The sequence below is a fragment of the Rutidosis leptorrhynchoides genome, chromosome 11 (genome assembly GCF_046630445.1).
Source record: "Rutidosis leptorrhynchoides isolate AG116_Rl617_1_P2 chromosome 11, CSIRO_AGI_Rlap_v1, whole genome shotgun sequence".
NCBI lineage: Eukaryota > Viridiplantae > Streptophyta > Magnoliopsida > Asterales > Asteraceae > Rutidosis > Rutidosis leptorrhynchoides.
The window spans coordinates 217658298-217674372 of record NC_092343.1 but is presented as its reverse complement, the minus strand read 5'-3'; the positions used below and the strand labels follow the sequence as shown (position 1 = coordinate 217674372).

At 33.0% G+C, this 16075-nt stretch overlaps 1 non-coding gene across 1 annotated transcript; it reads right to left on the bottom strand.

Moving 5' to 3' along the window:
* Positions 1–4979: 4979 nt before the first annotated feature.
* Positions 4980–5086, bottom strand: LOC139879160 (small nucleolar RNA R71). The gene has a single exon (XR_011770011.1). It is a non-coding gene; the product is annotated as a small nucleolar RNA R71 (small nucleolar RNA).
* Positions 5087–16075: the final 10989 nt, after the last annotated feature.

The following is a 16075-nucleotide window of genomic DNA, read 5'->3' as shown; positions in this document are numbered from 1 at the left end:
AACCACAAATCATAATCATCATTCTATCTCTTCTCTCTTTCGTTTTTCGTTCAACAAAGGAAACACCTGCCATCACCCCCTTATACTTGTGTTTACGGTTCCAAACTCCAAACTCACCCACCATCGAGCTCAAACACCACCACACTACTTACATCTACTTCTATTTTTATGCAAACACCAACACAAATCATGAAGCATTTACATCACTAAACCACCACCACTTCTACAGCCACTGTTACTTCTTTTTACTTCAAACGAAATCATCATTAACCGTTACCTTCAAAAACCAAATCATCATCTTTTACTGTTCGCTACTACATTATATTTTTTTCTGTTTCTTGTTGAACAAACCATCAAGCGTTCTTGAAACTGCTGCACTTCTTCTTCTGGTTACCAATGATAAATTCCTAAGGTGAATGATACACTTGATTATTTAGGGATTTGGAAAAAAAAACAGATTTAATTGATTGTTAGGAGCACACTTGCTAAAAGGGATTATGAGGGTGGTTGTACCCACTTGATACCTTTATCACAAGTTGATGTTACGGAGTAGTATTTAAATCAGTGTGGGCACCGAAATTCTAACAATAATAATAAAGGTTTACAGCAAGTGAAGATTTAATCTTTCTTTTTCCTTATGGTCAACATACCCTACTTGTTATATTAAAAGAATCCAATATATGACACCTATCCTAGTGGGCTGTATTTTTTTAAAAAAACTTGTAATGAGCTGTAAAGAGAATTCTTGTTGAAAATAGCGATTAAAAAAAAAGAAAGAAAGAAACGGAAGGACTGTTGTTGCTGTTTTCTTGTTCGTAAACCCATCACCAAACCTTACCTTCACCACTTAAAACCACCACCAAGTTCAATTTTGTTTTCGATATTTTTTTTTTGCTACGGCTCCTGACCTTCTGTTACTCTCGCTGCTATAGCTGATTGATAATGCCAAAAACGAACATATATTTCATAGCATTATCCCTCAAGAAAGACAAGCTTTTAGTTGCAATTGTTCTATTTACAAGTGATATTCGTTTAAATAATAAAAGGTGAAGACAAAAGATAGATTCGACGAATTGAAGACGCAAACGACCAAAAAGCTAAAAAGTACAAAGTACAATCAAAGTGGTTCAAATTATTGGTGAGAAACGTCTCAAAATTACAAGAGTACAAGCCGCAAAAAGCAAAATACAAGATAATAAATTGTACGCAAGGACGTTCAAAAATCCAGAACCGGGACCAGAGTCAACTCTCAACGCTCGACGCAACGGACTAAAAATTACAAGTCAACTATGCACATGAATATAATATAATATTTAAATAATTCTATAAATTATTTATATATTATATTATTATTAAAAAACCGTCGGCAAGAAAGCAAACAAAGCAATGTGATCTGGATCCTACCTCCATGTGATCGCATGGCCTGTAGGCTTAATATCCATGCGATCGCATGGGCCACTTTTTGTGGCCACATGCCTATAAATTTCGCAGTTTTGAACGAACTTAAACACATCTTTTTCCTTCCTATCTCTCACTCGTATAATATATATATTTATATATATGTATATATATATATATATATATATATATATTATAATTTTTAATTTTAATTTTAATTTTAAATTTAAATTTTAATAATAAGGGTATGTTAGCGAATATTGTAAGGGTGTAAGTCGAAATTCTGTCTGTGTAACGCTACACTATTTTTAATCATTGTGAGTTATGTTCAACCTTTTTAAATTAATGTCTCGTAGCTAAGTTATTATTATGCTTATTTAAGCCGAAGTAATCATGATGTTGGGCTAAATATTAAAATTGGGTTATTGGGCTTCGGACCATAATTAGGGTTTGGATAAAAGAACGACCCTTGTGGAAATTAGACTATAGGCAATTAATGGGCTTTATATTAACTAAACGATACCTTGTTAATTTAATATATAGACTTATAATTTGACGTATTTATATACAACCACATACGCTTGACTGGGTACGGTGGGCGGGATATCTATAAATACCAATAATTGTTCATTTTACCGGATACGGAACTAGATTAATAGTTAATAGACTTGTTGAAACAGGGGTGGATTACATTCAAGGGTAATTGGTGTAATTGTTAACAAAGTAGTAAAACCTTGGACTACACGCAGTCGATAGCCTGGTGTATTCATTAAACAAAGTAATAAGACCTTGTTACAATTCGAAACCCCAATTAGTTGGAATATTTGACTTCGGGAATAAGAATAATTTGACGAAGACTTCCGCACTTTATGATTATGACTGATGGACTATTATGGACAAATCCATATGGACATATCGAATAATCCAGGACAAAGAACAATTAACCCATGGTAATAAACAAAAATCAACACGTCAAACATCATGATTACGGAAGTTTAAATAAGCATAATTCCTTTATTTCATATTTAATTCCACTTTTAATTATCGCACTTTTATTTACTGTCATTTTATTTAATTGCACTTTTAATTATCGTACTTTTTAATTATCGCAATTTTATTTATCGCACTTTTATTTATCACAATTTCATTATCGTTATTTACTTTACGCTTTAAATTAAGTATTTTATATATTTAATATTTTACATTAGGTTTTAACTGCGACTAAAGTTTTAAAATCGACAAACCGGTCATTAAACGGTAAAATCCCCCTTTTATAATAATAATACTACTTATATATTTATATATTTATAAATATAGTTTTAAAAAATATAGCGTTAAACTTGGCGAGTTCCCTGTGGACGAACCGGACTTACTAAAAACTACACTACTGTACGATTAGATACACTGCCTATAAGTGTTGTAGCAAGGTTTAGGTATATCCATTCTATAAATAAATAAATCACTTGTGTAAAATTGTATCGTATTTAATAGTATTTTGTAGCAAAAATATAACTATTTTGTATACACCTCTACGCACATAAAATATTTTTGGCGCCGCTGTCGGGGACTGCTTAAACGCCGGAAGTGAAACGCTATATATAAAATATAAAAAAAAAGAAAAAAAAGATTTTTATTAAGTCTTAGTTTACTTTTGTAAAAATACGCTTTTGTAAAAATACGTTTTAATTATTAAAAACACAAAAATATAAAAAGAAAAACAAAATATATATATTTTTAAGAGTTGTTCAAAATATATAAAATTATAAAGTATTTTTATTTCTATTTTTTTAAATAAAAGTTTTATTTAAGTTATATAAATATTTTATATAAATTTAAAAACAGAAAAAAATATATAAATATAATAGTATACGGCCCGATCACTGTTGTAGCCCAAAGTCTGGCCCAAAACCCTATTCCATGCGACCGCATGGAGTTATAACAGGATATCCATGCGATCGCATGGCCTTATCTGACACGCCAGGTTTGACTGACCAACAACAATAATTACGGAGTATTTATTATATTTATTATTATAAACCCTAATTAGGGTTAATTAGTTAATTATTTAATTTAGTTTTTAGTTTTATTTTGTATTATTTAGTTTTAATCTAGTTTTAATTAATATATAAAATTAATAGTTTTATAAAATAAATAATATAAAAATAATATTTTTATAAAAATTGTACTTTTTACAACTTTAAGTTTATTTTTATATTTTGTATCTTTTTATTTGTTTTATCGTAATATTTGTATTTTTCGTTCATATTTAGTTTTAAGTCATAGTTTTTGCCATAGTTATTTTTATTTCTAGATTTTTAGGCTTTGCCGTAAAATTCCTTAAATGCTTTTTCTTTAGACTAAGATTTAGGTGCTTTAGAATTTTACGACGCCATTTTATAAGTTTTAGTACCTTTTTAAGTAATTGCCATTTTGGAGATAGAATTCCTTTTAAGCTTTAATATTTTTAGACGCAACTTTTAATTCTTAGTTTTTAGACTTTTAAGTTTCGACGCGCTACGTTTTTTTATTATTTTTTTTCGACCTTTTATTTTTTGACGTTTTTCGACGCGCTCTTTTTCTTTCTTATTTTTCGCCACTCTAGTTTTTAGGACATAGAATTTTCTATTTCTTCTCTAAAATTTCTTTAAATTTCAACGAAAAATTATTTTAAGTGGTTAAATTGATAGACATCCAAAAATTTTTGGTTCGTAGTAAAAGTTGGATTTGTTAGTGGCTGAGTTGTGAGCTTCCGATTTAAAGGGTTCTGGCTCCTTGTTGCATCTATTGGCTATTCGAAACGTGGGCAAAAGCAGAAAAGTCTATTAATTTGATAACTTATATAATTTTTATCTTTTATAACTAATAGGATATACAGTGAATGCACTGAGCAAAACGTTCACCACCTTTTGTACGTTCACCACCTGTAACTAGATCAAGACATCTAGCCAATATTGTCGCCGTTGATTTTTTTTTTAGAATCGTCATCCAGTCGACCAAGTACTCCTATTCAAATTTCCGATAATCAATTTTTTGAACCAGACCTCACAATTGAGAATTCGGAGGATATTCAGGGACAATTCAGAGATCCTGAACCACTAATCTTTCCTCCGAAACCACCAATCATTCAAACAGAGATTGTTGAGGAACAACCCATTAAATCAGAATCCTCTAGTGATTCAGATTCAACAAATTCAATCATGGAAAATCTGGCACCTCTAAGTATGGAAGACCGAATGAGTGCTAAACGCACTGGCCAAGGTCACGCAATTACTCAACCAGACATTAATGCGCCAGATTATGAAATCAAAGGACAAATCCTACACATGGTAACTAATAAATGCCAATTTAGTGGTGCGCCGAAGGAAGATCCAAATGAACATCTTCGTACCTTTAATAGGATCTGTACTCTATTTAAAATTCGAGAAGTGGAGGATGAACAGATATATCTCATGTTATTTCACTGGACTTTAAAGGGAGAAGCCAAAGATTGGTTAGAATCGTTACCTGAAGGGGTGATTGATACATGGAACGTCTTAGTTGAAAATTTTCTTAAACAATTCTTTCCGGCATTTAAAGCCGTGAGACTTCAAGGAGAAATTGTTACGTTCACACAAAAGCCAAACGAAACTCTATATGAAGCATGGACAAGATTAGAAAAGTTATTGAGAGGATGTCCGCAACATGGTTTATACACTTGTCAAATAGTACAAATATTCTACTAAGGATGCGACATCACTACAAGAAAAGACATCGATATAGCAGCTGGTGGTTCCATTATGAAGAAAACCGCAACTGACGCTAACAAAATTATTGATAACACTGCTTCCCACTCACATGAGTGGCACCAAGAAAAAGATATCGTTAGATCATCTAAAGCAGCTAGAGCCAATTCTAGCCATGACTTCGATTCCATTTCTGCAAAAATAGATGCTGTCGAGAGACGAATGGAAAAGATGACTAAAGATATTCACTCAATACGAATTAGTTGTGAGCAGTGTGGAGGACCACATTTGACAAAAGATTGTCTCAGTATTGAACTAACAATGGAACAAAGAGAGAATGTTTCATACATAAACCAAAGGCCTGGAAATAATTATCAGAATAATTATCAACCGCCAAGACCGATCTACAATCAAAATCAGAACTATAACCGAAATGTTCCATACAACAACCAACAAGATCCTAGCAATCAACAAGTATTCAATAATACTTACAATCACCAAAGACCTATTTTTCAAAATAAACCACCACAAATTGATGATAAAAAGTCAAATCTAGAAGATATGATGTCAAAGCTAGTTGAATCTCAAACACAGTTTTTCACATCTCAGAAACAAACCAATGAACAAAATGCTCAAGCATTTAGAAATCAACAAGCTTCGATTCAAAAATTGGAACAAGAAGTGAGCAACCTAGCAAGGTTAATAGGTGAAAGAAAACCGAGAAGTCTACCTAGTGATACAAATGCTAACCCCCGGAATGAAACAGCTAAAGCCATTACCACAAGAAGTGGTATTATACTTAAACCACCTGAAATGCCTGTAATTTCTGATGAAGCTATTCCTACTCCACAAGAACCACAATCTGAGCAAGATAAGGAAACAGAACTGGTAGTTAAAAAGGTTAATGAAGATAACACAATTAAGGCTAAACCTTATGTTAAACCATATCAACCACCACTTCCTTACCCGAGTAAAATGAGAAAAGAGAGACTTGAAGCTGAGCAATCTAAATTCTTGGATATGTTTAAACAAATAAATGTTAATCTTCCTTTCATTGATGTAATTTCAGGAATGCCTAGATATGCTAAATTTCTGAAAGATCTAATCACAAATAGAAAGAAAATGGAAGAACTCTCGGCTGTTACTATGAATGCTAATTGTTCTGCAGTGCTGTTGAATAAGATACCAGAAAAATTATCAGATCCAGGAAGTTTCACAATTCCATGTTTTCTGGGTAATCTTAGTTCAATAGAAGCATTGGCAGATTTAGGTGCTAGTATAAATCTAATGCCGTATTCACTATACGCTAAACTAGACCTTGAAGAATTGAAACCAACACGAATAAGCATACAACTAGCCGATCGATCAGTAAAATATCCTAGAGGGATAATGGAGAACATGCTAGTTAAAGTTGGTACTTTAGTATTTCCAGTAGATTTTGTTATTCTGGACATGGAAGAAGATTCTCGAGTTCCTCTCATATTAGGAAGACCATTCTTAAACACGGCTAAAGCAATAATAGACGTGTTCGGTAAGAAACTGACCCTAAGTATAGAGGACGAGAGTGTTACCTTTTCTGTTGATAGAGCCATGCAACAACCGCAATCTGCAGATGATACATGTTATTATATTCAAACTATAGATTCACATGCAGAATTGTTAGAAGAATTTCCAGAATTACAAGGAACAGAAGAATGTTCTTTGGGAGAAGGAACTGAACCAATTGATGAAGCTGAAATGTTAGCTACACTTATGGCTAATGGATATGAATCAACAACAGAAGAAATTCAAATGCTAAAAGAAGAAGACAGATATCGATATAAATCATCGATAGAAGAACCACCGACAATAGAATTAAAGCCACTTCCAAACCATTTGGAATATGCTTATTTACATGGTGAATCTGAATTACCTGTAATAATATCGTCTTCTCTTACTGAAAATGAAAAATCTCAACTCATTTCTGTGCTAAAAGCTCATAAACCAGCTATTGCATGGAAAATTCATGATATTAAAGGAATAAGTCCTTCGTATTATACACATAAAATTCTTATGGAAGAAGGTCATAAAACGTATGTGCAACGCCAAAGAAGACTAAATCTTAATATGCAAGATGTTGTTAAGAAAGAAATTATTAAACTACTTGATGCAGGTTTAATTTATCCAATCTCTGATAGTCCATGGGTAAGCCCAGTTCAATGCGTACCTAAAAAGGGTGGCATGACTGTCATCACAAATGAGAAAAATGAGCTTATTCCTACTAGGACTGTAACAGGATGATGTGTTTGTATTGATTATAGAAAATTAAATGACGCCACCAGAAAAGATCACTTTCCCTTACCTTTTATTGATCAATTGTTAGAAAGATTAGCCGGAAATAGTTACTATTGTTTTCTTGATGGTTTTTCTGGATATTTTCAAATTCCAATAGCACCCGAGGACCAAGAGAAAACCACGTTCACGTGCCCTTATGGTACTTTTGCTTACAAACACATGCCATTTGGACTTTGCAACGCCCCTGCAACCTTTCAAAGGTGCATGATGGTGATTTTTCACTACATGATAGAAGAATGCATGGAAGTTTTCATGGATGACTTTTCAGTCTTTGGTGATACATTTGAATCATGTCTAGTTAATCTTGAACGAATGCTTATTAGATTTTTAACAATCAAATCTAGTACTTAATTGGGAGAAATGCCATTTCATGGTTAAAGAAGGCATCGTTCTTAGTCATAAAATTTCAAAGGAAGGAATTGAAGTGGATAGAGCTAAAGTAGATGTAATTGCTAAACTTCCACATCCCACCAATGTTAGAGGAGTTAGGATTTTTCTAGGGCATGCCAGTTTTTACCGACGTTTCATAAAAGATTTTTCTAAAATTGCCACTCCTATGAATAAACTCCTAGAAAAGGATACTCCATTCATCTTTTCGGATGAATGCATCAAATCTTTTAATATCCTTAAAGAGAAACTCACTAATGCGCCGATCATGATAACTCCAAATTGGAATCTACCGTTTGAACTAATGTGCGATGCAAGTGATTTTGCAATGGGAGCCGTTTTAGGACAAAAGATTGAAAAACGATTTCAACCTATATATTATGCTAGTAAGACATTACAAGGAGCACAATCAAATTACACAACTAGTAAAAAAGAACTGCTTGCTATTGTCTTTGATTTTGATAAATTTCGTTCATATCTCGTTCTAGCTAAAACGGTGGTCTATACCGACCATTCTGCTCTTAGATACTTATTTTCGAAACAAGATGCTAAAACACGATTAATCCGTTTTATCTTACTCTTACAAGAGTTCGATATTGAAATCCGAGATAAAAAGGGAGCAGAAAATCTCGCCGCTGATCATCTTTCTCGTCTTGAAAATCCTGAATTAGAAGTTCTAAATGAATTGGCCATACAAGACAACTTTCCTGATGAATATCTATTGAAGATAGATTATAATGAAATTCCATGGTTTGCAGACTATGCAAACTACTTAGTATGTGGATTCCTTGAAAAGAGATTATCGTACCAAAAATAAAAGAAATTCTTTAGTGATATAAAACACTATTTCTGGGAAGATCTACATTTGTTTAAAAGTTGTCCCGATGGAATAATACGCCGATGTGTATTCGGAGATGAAGCCAGTCAAATCTTAAACCATTGTCACACAGGACCAACAGGAGGGCTTTATGGGCCTCAACTCACAGCAAGAAAAGTTTACGATGCTGGATTCTATTTTCCTACAATTTTCAAAGACGCACACCTTCTTTGCAAATCCTGTGATGCTTGTCAAAGGGCCGGAAAAATAAGTCAACGTGATGAAATACCACAAAATGTCATTCAAGTATGTGAAGTATTTGGCATTTGGGGTATTGACTTTATGGGTCCATTTCCAAAATCTCATAATAATCTCTACATTCTCGTTGCCATTGATTATGTATCTAAATGGGCGGAAGCACAAGCTCTCCTGACTAACGATGCACGAGTTATAGTCAACTTTTTAAAACGTCTTTTTGCAAGGTTTAGAATACCGAAAGATTTAATAAGTGATCGGGGTACTCATTTTTGTAACAATCAACTTGAGAAAGTTCTCAAAATATATGGAGTAACTCATAAAATCTCAACCGCTTATCATCCACAAATAAGTGGACAAGTTGAAAATACCAACCGAGCTTTAAAACGTATTCTAGAGAAAATCGTAGGATCAAATCCGAAGGAATGGTCCATGAAATTTGAGGATGCACTCTGGGCTTTTAGAACAGCCTGCAAAACTCCAATTGGAACCACATCTTTTAGACTCGTTTACGGAAAAGCATGTCATCTTCCAGTAGAAATTGAACACAAAGCATTTTGGGCTTTGAAGACATGTAATCTTGATTTACATGAAGCCGGACGTCTACGATTAAGTCAACTAAACGAATTAGAAGAATTAAGACATGAAGCATATGAAAATTCATTAATCTATAAGGAAAGAATGAAGAAATGGCATGATAAAAGAATCAGAAGTTCAAAAGAATTTAAAGAAGGAGACAGAGTTCTTCTTTTTAATTCATGATTCAAGCTATTTCCTGGAAAATTGAAATCAAGATGGTCTAGACCATTTATAGTCAAAAGAGTTTTCCCATACGGAACAATAGAGTTAATAAATTCAAATGGGATTGAATTTAAAGTTAATGGTCACAGAGTTAAACATTACATACATGGTCCGATGGAAGTTGACAATGAAGTCAATCATAATTTCACCACCCAAGAAAACCTTCAAAATGAAAACATAAATATGTTATCAACAACATATGAAAAATAAAAATTGGAAAATAGGGAGGATTCAAATTGGAGTGATGAAGAAGAATTCTTATACAAACCTCCCATTCCAAGAAACGAAGAAAAATATGAACAAGAAGTTCAAATAGAAGTGAAAGAACCAAGAAAAGAACACCCAAAAAAGGTTTACAAACCAACTCGACTTACTAAAGTAGGAGATCCGGGTGAATTTATCATTTCTTGCTTGCTTATTGATGGTGCTATATATAATGGACTCGCAGATTTAGGAGCAAGTGCAAATATTATGCCTCTTTCCTTATACAAAAGATTAGGTATAGGTAAATTAAAACCAACTAAAACAGGTGTTCAATCATTTGATCTAACCATTAAACACCCGATTGGAATAGCAAATAATTTACTTGATAACGTGGAAAGTTTGACCTTTGTGGCAAACTTCATAGTGATTAATATGGAGGAAAACCTTGATATTCCTCTAATTTTAGGTCGCCCATTTTTAGCAACCACCGAGGCATTCATTGATGTAAGAGAAGGAAGAATGACACTTAGGGATGGTGATAAATCGATCACCTTTGTGAACCGAAAGTGTAGATCTCCACCAACTAAAACTGTTAAACCAATAAAAACGCATAAGAGTGGGGAAGATGAAGAAATACTTAATGATGATCCGATAACAAAGAACCCCGTTGATGATATGAAATTAGATGAACCCGTTTTTAACAGTTCAACGAAGAAACTTTATAAACGGATTCACGATGCTAAGATTAAGAGAAACTTTAAGTTATGTAAACGATTAGTATCCAATTTATCGCCAAAAGACAAGGCAATGTTAGTTGAATTTGTGAAAGTTACAGAGGAAATCAACAATTGGCTTGAAGTAAAAGTCAAAGATATACAAGTTGTTGATAGTCCAATTGAAAACGAAGTTAATCACAATTTCGACACCAAATCTAACTAAGTATGGGGAGGTTCGAATCTTTTTAGGGTAATATGTATTTCTGTTAGAGTTAGATATTCTGTTTTCGTGTAGTTTTCGAAAATGGAATCCGTATGGTCTTTCCCTAGCAGACCCTAAAGAACTAGTCTTCTCCCCCCATTCTGAATTTTTATTTTTTTTAGGTATTACAAAATGAAGAATTCCTTTGATCTGAACCATGGTCTAATGCTACATGCTATGATTACTAAATGTAATAATGACACACTTCCGAGTGAACAAGTATCATTCATAAGAAGCAAAATGGACGGAGTAAGAAAAGAACTCAGAAAAGATCATCATAAAATACATTTTGGAAAAGGAAAATCAAAATTCGCAACAAAAAGAAGAGCACGACACCTTGAAAGATGTTACAAATGAGGAAAATGGTCACACGAAGGTAAATATTCAAAATAATCAAACATATTCAAATATCAAATTTGTTACTCTATGCAGAGAAGGACAGTTTATATGTTTAGAAGAAAAGATATTGAAGATTCGAGGTTATGCTTACGTAGCTATGGAGAACCAAATCACACGACTCTCCTATGAGTCGGCTAAAGCAGGTCTCTAAGAATTCTTTCTCACAGGTAAGTATGTACAGTTTTTTATTTTTATTTTTATTGCTTTTAACCTTTTGATAATAAACACTGAATCGTTCGCTGTAAAGTATTAAATTGGTATTCAATAAAATTAGGTATGCGTAACCGAAATTATTGATATCATACAAAAATTTATTACATCACTGCGAAATTTACCGTTTATTCTTAAGGTATAAATATCTTTAATCAATCAACCCAAAATATTTCAAAAATTCATCAGGAGTAAAACTAGGTCGTTGAACCGAAATTACTTTACCGAAAAGAGTGGCGTACATTTTTGATAATATTTGATTGATTAAAGTGGGATAAAAGACCAAAAAGATTTTTAATTTTTAATTTTTACCATGTTTTTAAATTAATATATAAATATTATATTAATATTGTAAACTTTTTAAAATCAATATAATTAAGTTTGTAAATATTTGAAAAATTAATATTTTTAATATAAGTTTGTATGTATAAAAATGATATTTATATGAATTTTTAATTTTATGCAATTTAAATTTAAGTTTGGTGTGAATTTAAAAACAAAAATTTACTTTATTTCACTAAGTTAAAATTTTGATTTTTAAAAATTCGTCGTGAGTTAAAAACTAGGTCGTTGAACCGAAATTGCTTTACCCGAGGGCGGGACGAGAACTTTTATTATCATTATTTTTAATCTTATTGAATTAAAGTAAGTCAAAAACATTAAAATAACCCAAAAATCTTTACTTTTAAAACTGCGCTTAAAAATGACAAATTTTAAAACTTTGTTGAGAGACGGACTAGGACAACGATCCGAAACGCCCTCACTCCTAAAAGGAAAACAAATTTTTTAAAATTTAATTAACTTATGTTTCAATAGTTAAAAGGTTTTTATAAAAAAAAAAAAAAAAATACCAGACCCCCATGCGATCGCATGGGGTTTGGCCTTCAACCTCATGCGATCGCATGAGGACCGAAATCAGGTTAGGTTACAAGAACCTGCTCGTCTGTTCTCTGTCTCACTCCACACATACACAAACACCCGAAAATTCTCCCAAATCACCTCTAAAATTCGCAATTTTTCACCATAATTCGTCAAATTTCTCGCTCTAATCATGAATTTGATAAGAAGTTTATCAAGAAGGATAACAATTTCATCCATAAACCTCTTTAAATTTGATTTTTAGTGTTCTTGAGCTATATTTTACCTAATTTGATTTTGTTAATTTCTAGTGTTATTAGAGTTAAATTGTTAGTATATTATGCATGTATAACCTAGATTGATTCTATTTAACATGATTTGAAGCCAAAAAACTTCAAAATTTTTAGAAATCTAGGGTTTGTGTTCTTGAGCAATTTAGGGCTTTTTGATATAAACAGGTTATGGCCGATTTTTGTCATGAATTATTGCTAAATTAGGTAGTGTAACATGTTTAGGTAGCTAAATGATCCAAACTTTGATCCTAAACATGATTTTTGAGAATTAAAGTGGACTTTTTAGGTATAAAATTCATGAACTTGATTACATTGTTGTAAATGCCATTTGAAACTTGTTTAATTGCTAGTAATGGTTGTTTTAACATGTTATTTGAGTTGAATGCTTATGAACTTTGTAAACATTTTCATATATGCTTATTTGAAAAAGTGTAGAATTGTAAAAATTGTAAAAATGCGCATAAGTTTAATTTTAATTTAAGTTGTTATTTTGCTAACACTAATGCATATTTGGATGCACAAATTTTATGTTTAATGTGTTTTGCAGAAATATACTGAAACTGGAGGTGCATCATCATCATCTAGACAACCACAACCGGAACCTCAGCCAGAATTGCAATACGAACCAGAACCCGAACAAGAACCACAACAGAAACAACAACATTAACTTGATCAACACGTAACTTATTATGATCCGCTACAATTTGTTGATGCCTTCATAGTATTTTCGATGCATCCTCCTGTAGAATACCCAATGATTCCTGAACACACGTTGCATCCTAATCTGAGATTTGATAGAAGCTGGAGAGATTACCCAACATATCAAAGTAACAAATTCAAACTGATACCGAAAAATGTAGAAGTGCCAAGGGTAATCGATTGGGAGCCTTTAGAAATGGTCCAACTAGTTAACTCAGTTAGGGAGCATCTGATCCAAAGGTATGGCAGTTCTTCTTTTTCCGATTGGGAACGTCTATTCACCATTCGTAGACCTGTATATAAGGAATGGTGTATTGAGCTTATGAGTACTATAGCGTTAAATGCAGATGTAGATAGATTAGATGATAGAAGTTTTCTTAGATTTATACTTGGCCGTAGGATGTACAGGATGTCCATGCTGGACATGGCCAGGGTATTACAGATTTACACTCCTAGTGAATTACTACTACCCGATTGTATGAATTTGATTTATCGTGGTGAAAGGGTAGATAGGAATTTTGACTCGAACGCCGTCTGGAGGCGTATGTCAGATTATAATGTTTTTATGCTGGGAGGAAAACACTCATACTTACATATTAACAAAGTTGAGCTTCGTATAATTCATAGATTTTTGGCTAACTCGATTACACAGAGAGGTCACAACAAGGAGAAAATGACCTTACATGATTTATTTTACCTAAAGTGTATTCGAGACCCAAGAGGCTTTGTTAATATCCCTTACTGTGTTGGTTTTTATTTGTCTAAGATGGTGGAAGGAATCCAGGAAGGGGGAATAATAGGAGGAGGTATTTTTGTTACTCTCATTGGAGAGTATTTGGGTGTAGATAGGGATCAAGGGGGTCCACTTTTGGAATGTAGGGAACATGTTGAGCCTTTAGGATTGAGGGTCTATCAGGGTGCTAAAGTATTAAAAAGCAGACGCAATCAGGCAATACCCTATGTTGGTAGTCATCCTCAGGTAGAGAGAGGTTCAGATGAGGAAATGGAGGAAGCGGATGACATTAGGGATGTCATTAGGGAGGCTATGACTGACGTCTACCAGCGTGTAGATGAGGTGGAAATGACAAACGATGAGAGATTTAGTCGGATGGAGCAGTGGCAAGCCCGGAATGATTACGAGCATTCCAGACAACGACAGCATGATAGATGGGACTATCATCAGCGTCAGATCATGAGCCGGCTGTCACCTCAGGATCACTACGTACTGACCCTACCCGCTTACTATCCTCAACACCAGCCCGAGATGAGACCACTATATACTCTCTACTACCCTAACCAGGCTTACCAGTACACCTATCACCAACCATGGAACCCGACCGACGACATGAACTGGAACCCCTATCCAGATTGATATAGTTCCTGTTGGTGATTTCTATGATTTTTATTTTTTTTATTATTTCTATTTATTTATGTTTAAACACATTATATTTTGATACTTTTATGTAAGTTTAATATTTTTATTATGTTGTACTAATATTTCATATTGATTTGAAAGTGGGATTTAAAGTCTCATTTCAAATTATCATGCATGTTATTATTTATATGTATGTATATTGTCAATTGTACACAACAGGTAAAACAGCACATTTTCAAAGACTGGCATTAAGTTCAGCAAAAGCTACTAATTTTGACGACAACACGAAAAACAAATGTGATGTAACAACAAGATGGAATGAACAAATGATGTCCACCATTTATCATTCAACAAACAAACGCCAATATGTTTGGAAACTTTGGTAAATTTTAATCATTTTTCAACGCTAATCACCCTCAATAATTTAATTTGTTACTGATTTCTTGCAAATGAGGGTATTGCAAGATCTTAAGTGTGGGAAGGGGTTAAATTCTTTCGGATTTTTAATTTTTTGACTTATACACTTGGTTACCATTTAAAAATACTAGTAACGCATTAGTTATATTAGAATCTAGTGCTCTCTAATAATAAAGAACAACCCTAGTCTTATATACTGACTACCCAACTCTAGTAAAAAAATTTCAAAATTTTCAATTAAATGAACTCAAAATCATGTTTATACATATTTATGAACGATAAAACTATGTGTTAACACCGAAATTATTGTTACCTTGGAAAGGACATAAATTGAGAAACAACCCAAAATGTTAGAATTCATTTAAAATGGAATAGAGGACAATAAAAAGGCAAAGAAAGGAAAATAAAAGCCAAGTGTGAGAAAAATTTACCAAGTTATTTAAAACATATATCACATATTTTTGTACAAATAATTGAAGATACTTTTGTTTTGGACAAAATTAATCGTTTTACCCGGTAAATTGTAATACAATTGAAAGAAAGATGGATCTACAAGATGAATCAATTCCATCATTAAAAGGAAGTAAAGTCTTCCGAAAAAGACACGCGCTTCTTGATTTAGGTCAAGAAATTGTGGTCCAGACCAGTTGTAGAGTCTACGAAAAACCTTGAAAAATTTTCTCGAAAATCAGCTGGAAATCCACAGACCTCAGCATCAAACAGGGTCGCCAAGTGGTCAGACTTATCCTAACCATGAGAGGATCTGTCTCGTAAAATGGGGAGGGCGCCATGCAAATTATCTTGATAAGACTAATTAATCAGACCCCCAGAAAGGATAATCTCCTTTAAAGATCAAAAATCAGCTTTTAAGACTGAGCAAGTATACTGGACGTGTTGCTTTCCTAATACAAGGTTAGCAAGTGGGTGA